The sequence below is a fragment of the Stegostoma tigrinum genome, unplaced genomic scaffold, assembly GCF_030684315.1.
Source record: "Stegostoma tigrinum isolate sSteTig4 unplaced genomic scaffold, sSteTig4.hap1 scaffold_158, whole genome shotgun sequence".
Lineage (NCBI taxonomy): Eukaryota > Metazoa > Chordata > Chondrichthyes > Orectolobiformes > Stegostomatidae > Stegostoma > Stegostoma tigrinum.
Genome location: NW_026728099.1, coordinates 340,321 through 346,320, shown reverse-complemented (window position 1 = coordinate 346,320; position 6,000 = coordinate 340,321). Strand labels below are relative to the sequence as shown.

The 6,000-nt window shown below is 44.1% G+C and overlaps 1 non-coding gene across 1 annotated transcript; it reads left to right on the top strand.

The window, feature by feature from the left end:
• Positions 1–2,892: 2,892 nt before the first annotated feature.
• LOC132207793 (U2 spliceosomal RNA) lies at positions 2,893–3,084 on the top strand. Its single transcript, XR_009443830.1, has one exon. It is a non-coding gene; the product is annotated as a U2 spliceosomal RNA (small nuclear RNA).
• Positions 3,085–6,000: the final 2,916 nt, after the last annotated feature.

The following is a 6,000-nucleotide window of genomic DNA, read 5'->3' as shown; positions in this document are numbered from 1 at the left end:
CAGACTCCAGCATTTGATTTTAAAGTTGAAGACAATGAAATTATTTCATTATTTTCAACCAGTAATGTACACATTTTGTATCAGAGATAATAGGAACTGCAGATGCTGGAGAATCCGAGATAACAAAGTGTGGAGCTGGATGAACACAGAAGGCGAAGCAACATCTTAGGAGCACAAAAGCTGACGTTTCGGGCTTGGACCCTTCATCAGAAAAGCGGAATGGGGAGAGGGTTCTGATATAAATAGGGAGTGAGGGAGAGGTGGATTAAAGATGGATTGAGGAGAAGATAGCTGGAGAGGCAAAGGTGGCAGAAAAACTGCTCAATGTCCTAACGTGACTGTCATTCGTGGATGTGTGGGTGAATGAGGACAAAGGTGAGCCCCTTACTGAGGACTAACCGTTTGACCTCAGTCAGTGGGAGGTCTGGGGGATGGTGAAAATTCGGCAGGGCTCAGCGTGGCTGTCTCCTCTGGGGCTGCTGGCTGTGGAGGCTGTGGGCTGTTTGGCCTGCTGTATTCATCCAGCTCCACATTTTGTTATCTCATGTACACATTTTGCTTCACATACTGTTCCCAGTCATCTGACTCTGGTGTTGGTGTGATGTAAATCATGTCCCACTAACATGAGGATTTTGCAGAGGTGACAAAGAAGGTTGGTGAAGACAGAGCGGGTAAAAATTGTTTGGATGCACTTTGGAAAGGTGTTTGAAAAGGTTCCTCATGGTAGACTGGTTAGATCACATGGAATCCAGTGGAAGCTAATGGTTTGGATCCAAGACTGGCTTGAAGGCAGGAGGCACAGAGTGATGGCGGAGTATTATATTTCAGACTGGAGACCTGTGACCTGTGGTGTGTCACAAGAATCAGTGCTGGGACACTGCTTAGCCATAACTTTATATAAATGATTTAGATGGAAGCATAGGAGGGGTGGTTAGTAAGTTTGCCGATGGCCCCAAAATTCATGTTGTTGTGGATAGTGAAGAATGTTATCTCAGAGTACAACGGGACCTTGATCAGATGGGCCTATGAGTGACAGATAGAGTTCAGATAAATGTGATGTGATGCGATTTGGTAAGGCAAACTAGGGCAGGACTTACAAGTTAATGGTAAGGCCTTGGGGAGTGTCACCAAACAGAGACATTGGGGTGCAGATGCAAAATTCCTTGAAAGCGGAGCCACAGTTAGACAGGGTGGTGAAGAAGGCATTTGGCACGCTTGCTTTTATTGATCAATGTATTGAGTATCGGAGTTTGGACGTTATAATGCAGGTGTACAGAACATTGCCACTTTTCGAATACTGCATTCAGTTATAATATCCCTGCTACAGGAAAATTGTTTAACTGAAAGGTTTCAGGAAAAAAAACATTTACAAGAGTGGTGCTTGGATTGAATAGTTTGAGCGACAGGAAGAGGCGGCTGAATAGGCCGGAGCTGATTCCCTGTAACGTCATAGGCTGAGGCGTGACCTTACAGAGGTTTATAAAATCATGAGGGGCTTGGATGGGGTGAATTGTCAATATCTTTTTCTCAAGGAAAGGAATCCAAACCTGAGAGCATGGTTTAAGTTGACAGGCGAAAGGTTTAAAAGGGACCTGAGGGACAGTTTTACATGTAGAGAATGCTGCATGTACGGAGGAGGTGGTACAATCCCAGCTCTTAAACAGCATCAGGATTGGTAAATGAATAGGAAGGGGACGGAGGGATAGGGGCCAAATGTTGGCAAATGGGACTAAAATAACTTAGGATATCTGGTTCGAATAGACAAGTTGCAGCAATCAGTCTGTTTCCATCCTTTATATCTCTGCAGCTCTTGGATCTTAATTTGCAATTCTAAATTACCAGATTGTAATTGGAATGTTTGGAGTCGAAGCCAAACCATTTGTGACTTTTCAAGGTACTGAACTTAATATCCAGCAGCATCACGCTGCTCATTTCCATGAAGGGCGGGGAGTGACGTTAGGGATGTTGGAGTGGTTTGGGGACCAGAGTTCATATATTCCAGGTCAGATGGATTAGTCTAAGAAATTCTGTTTGTAACTGTGACCCAGTACTTCCTGACAGGGATATTACTTGATCAGAATTAGAATTTGTTTCAAGTATTTGATTTGATTTGGGAAGAGGCAGGCATTTTTATGCATTGCTAACAGTTCAGTTTGCTTAGTGCACAGAATAGAATGGCATAAAAATCAGACCCTTTTAGCAACTGCAGGCACATTGACACTGCAGGCAGTTACACATTCCAAAGAAATAGACGGGGTGGGATGGATTTGGAGGGAGGGGATAGTGATTCGCCTTTTTTTGTAACAAAGAGTCACATTTATCAAGGGAGGGGGACCCACCATCTTCAGCGAGTGGTTCCTGCCGGCTGTGCACTGCCTGAGAGGGCGCTGGAAGCAGAATTATTCATGGCCCTCAGGAGAGAGTTGAATGATGAGATTTACAGGGCATCGGGAGGGACTGGTGAAGTTACCCATACAGAAAGCTGATGCAGAGAGTGACAGGCTGAAGCACCTTCCTCTGTGCTGGGACATTCTCTGAGCGTGCCGTTCTCTGCCGATTGTTGCTGCAATCTCACTGACCCGCTGCTAGTCATGGAGCTGGTTGATGAGGCTTGTTGGTGACGTCAGCTCTGCCCTACCTCATCTGATTGGTACATTTTCGATGATCTACATTCACTACGAAGATGTTTTCTAGAAAAGTGATGAAAAAGCACTGGTGCAATCTGACTTCTTTGCCCTGGTTAAGAAACCCAGGAGTTTGGGAACAACAGTAAAAACTGTCAGCAGTGATTTACAAGTCTTTGCACACAGTCAGGCTGGTGGAAAATAGGATCAAGTGTTTATTATACCAAGTGTTCACAGTTGGTGGCTATCTCATGTGTGGAAACATGGCCTTGCTTTTAGTGGTTTTGGTGTGAAGACAACACCACAGAAAAAGCATTTGTCCCTATCAGCTTTAATATCTGATATGTCCTTTGCCTAAGGACCCTATATTAAACTGATTTTTGGAGCAGGGAGTTGGAATACGAGCTTTCTCCATGCATTATTGTGGTATTGCAGTGTTCCCAGGAATGATGAAGTCTTATTAAACCAATTTTAAAAGCAGACTGATCAAAACTTGAAAAATCCTAGGTCCAAACACCTTGTTATCTCAGATTCTCCAGCATTTGAAGTTCCTACTATCCTCGATATGCTGGGATATGCTCAATGCTCTGGAACCATAATCATGGAATTCCTACAGTGTGGAAACAGGCCCTTCAGCCCAACAAGTCCACACCAAACCTCACAGCATCCCAGCCAGATCTATAACCCTCCTAATGTACCCCTCCCTGAATACAACAGGCAATTTAGCACAGCCAGTCCACCTAACCTGCACATCTTTGGACTGTGGGAGGAAACTCACACAGACATGTGGAGAATGTGCAAACTCTACAAAGGCAGTCGCCCAAGGCTGGAATCGAACCCGGGTCCGAGTGCTGTGAGGCAGCAGTGCAAACCACTGAGCCACCGTACCACTGAAATGCTTTCTCTCAGTACTTTCACCCAACTTTCTCTAAATATGCTTGTTCCAAGGTAAACGTTAATCTCTCCTTTTCTGCATGGTCAGCACTTACTCTGAATATTATTGCCTCATCCCTGGTACATGCTGCACCTTCCCACCAACACCATCCCTGAATATTCACACATGGCATCAGAAGTAAAAGAAAATCACCTGCCAACACTACCTCATTACAAATAGCATTTCACAAAAAAATGCTATCGAAGTATTCACTAATTTTGAATTTGATGATGATGACTTGGATGTATTGAATGAGAGATTTTGGGAACACTGTGAGCCAGGAAAGGATATGGTGTATACAACGCACATTTTTCATTTGAGTGCAAAAGCAACCAATCAAACAGATGTGCACGTGGCTGCTTTATTTTTCGCAAGTCGAGGCCTATGAGTTTAATCAGATTACTGACTCACTGATGTGGGACACAACTGTGAATGACCAAGTCAGTGGCATATTACGCCAAAAGCCATTTCTCACATTAGCCAGACCAATAGATATTTGCGGATCTAGCAAAATGAGCCAGAGTGAAATAAAAATGCTACATCAAGATGCCCAAAAAGTACATTGTTGCTGTCAGAACTCTACATGCTTTTCAGCACCTGAGGCATGTTCTGCTCAGGGCCTGGCACAATGTCTCTGCCTTTCCCTGGCATTTTTGCACTTTGATGTCTCAACTAGAACCTAATGTCCCACAGTGCTCCTGTCTTGCCTGGTTGCTTATCACAGGCATAAGTCAGGCAGCTTAGCATCGTTATTACCAGCAGTCAGTCAAGGGCTGGTCAGCAGCTGTGGCAACTAATGCATTTTTTTCAACCAAATGGTCACGTCTACAAGTCTCAGGGAAACAGTTCTCAGTCAGGGCAAGGGAGACAGGATTCAGTCAGGGGATCCTGACACAGCATGTCCAAGGAATCATTTGATATCAGCCCAGGGACTTTGACAGTGTCAGTCAGCCATTGGGGCAATCAGGATCAGGGAATCTGTATCACTACAGTACAGAGAGGTGGCCACACTCACTAATTACATTCTCAAAATGCTGCAATAGACTTGTTGAGCCTGAATTATGTTCATCAATCCAAGCTGACCCTGTCCATTCCTGCCATTGGAGGTCAGTTTGATGAAATGCTCAAGGTTTTTGGGAGTTTGGGAGGTTCAAGTCCATAGCTCCCTGAAACAGCAGCACAAGTAGATAAGATGGTGAAGAATTTCGCTTTCATGGTAAACAGCATCAGGATATGGTCAACGTGGATGTCTGGTTCCTAAGTGGCATGTCAGAGCATGCACTATTTGTACGAGAATTACTATGGTTTCAACCACGAAATGGCCACAACTTGATCAAAAGAGAAAGTGACCAACAAGCAGTTTGAACCATCAGCTGTCAAATAAATTAAGACAGAGTTAAACGTATTGGCAGGAGTTTTTTTTACATTTTTTTAAAAAAAATTCATTCATGGGATGATCACATCACTGGATAAGAATGGCAGTTTCCTTCCCTAAAGGCCGTTGGTGAACAGATGGGTTTTTTCCAACAAAGACAATGGATTCACAGTCATCATCAAATTCTTATTTCCAGATGGATTCACACCTAGGTCCCCAGAACAGTATCTCAGCCTCTAGGGAAGTGACGGACAGAAGACTAAATAGAAAATATGTACTAGAAATCATACAACGTCTTGGTTTATGTTTCCATCATGAGATCCATCACTGCTATGGACACCAGGTAAAGAGCTGAAGAGACTGCAATGCCCCCAGGCAGAGTCACAGCGGTCACCAGGTTTCATAGCCGACTGGGAAAATGCAATCAGGGATTATAGGACATGACTCAGCCCAATCCTATGTTTGGATTTAAAACTTTCCTTTGATTTTTATCCACAAAATGAAAGATTACATTGTTTCCAATAAACAAATGTCTGTGGAGAGCAACAGAATCCGTCATTGTAAAGGTGTGCAGACCTGTCTAACAAATAAAGGGCCATCGAGATCATCACAGAATTCCTACAGTGTGGAAGATGGCCATTCAGTCAATATCAACCCTGCAAAGAGCATCCCACCCAGTCTCACACCCTACCCACCCTATGCCTGCATTTTGCACACAAGATACTATGGGCAATTTAGCATAGTCAATCTACATAATTTGCACAGTTTTGGACTGTGGGAGGAAACCAGAGCATCTGGAGGAAACTCACGCAGACAGTGTCTGGGTAAGACACTGTTTGTCAGGTCAGTGCGGACATGATGGGCTAAATGGTCTGCTCCCACACTGGAGGGATTCTATGATCTCCAGCAACAAGCCCAAAACACATGGTTTTTGAATCTACTATAACAATGTGTGGAGCTGGATGAACACAACAGGTCAAGCAGCATCTCAGGAGCACAAAAGCTGACGTTTCAGGCCTTGACCCTTCTCTAGGCCCGAAAAGTCAGCTTTTGTGCTCCTGAGATGC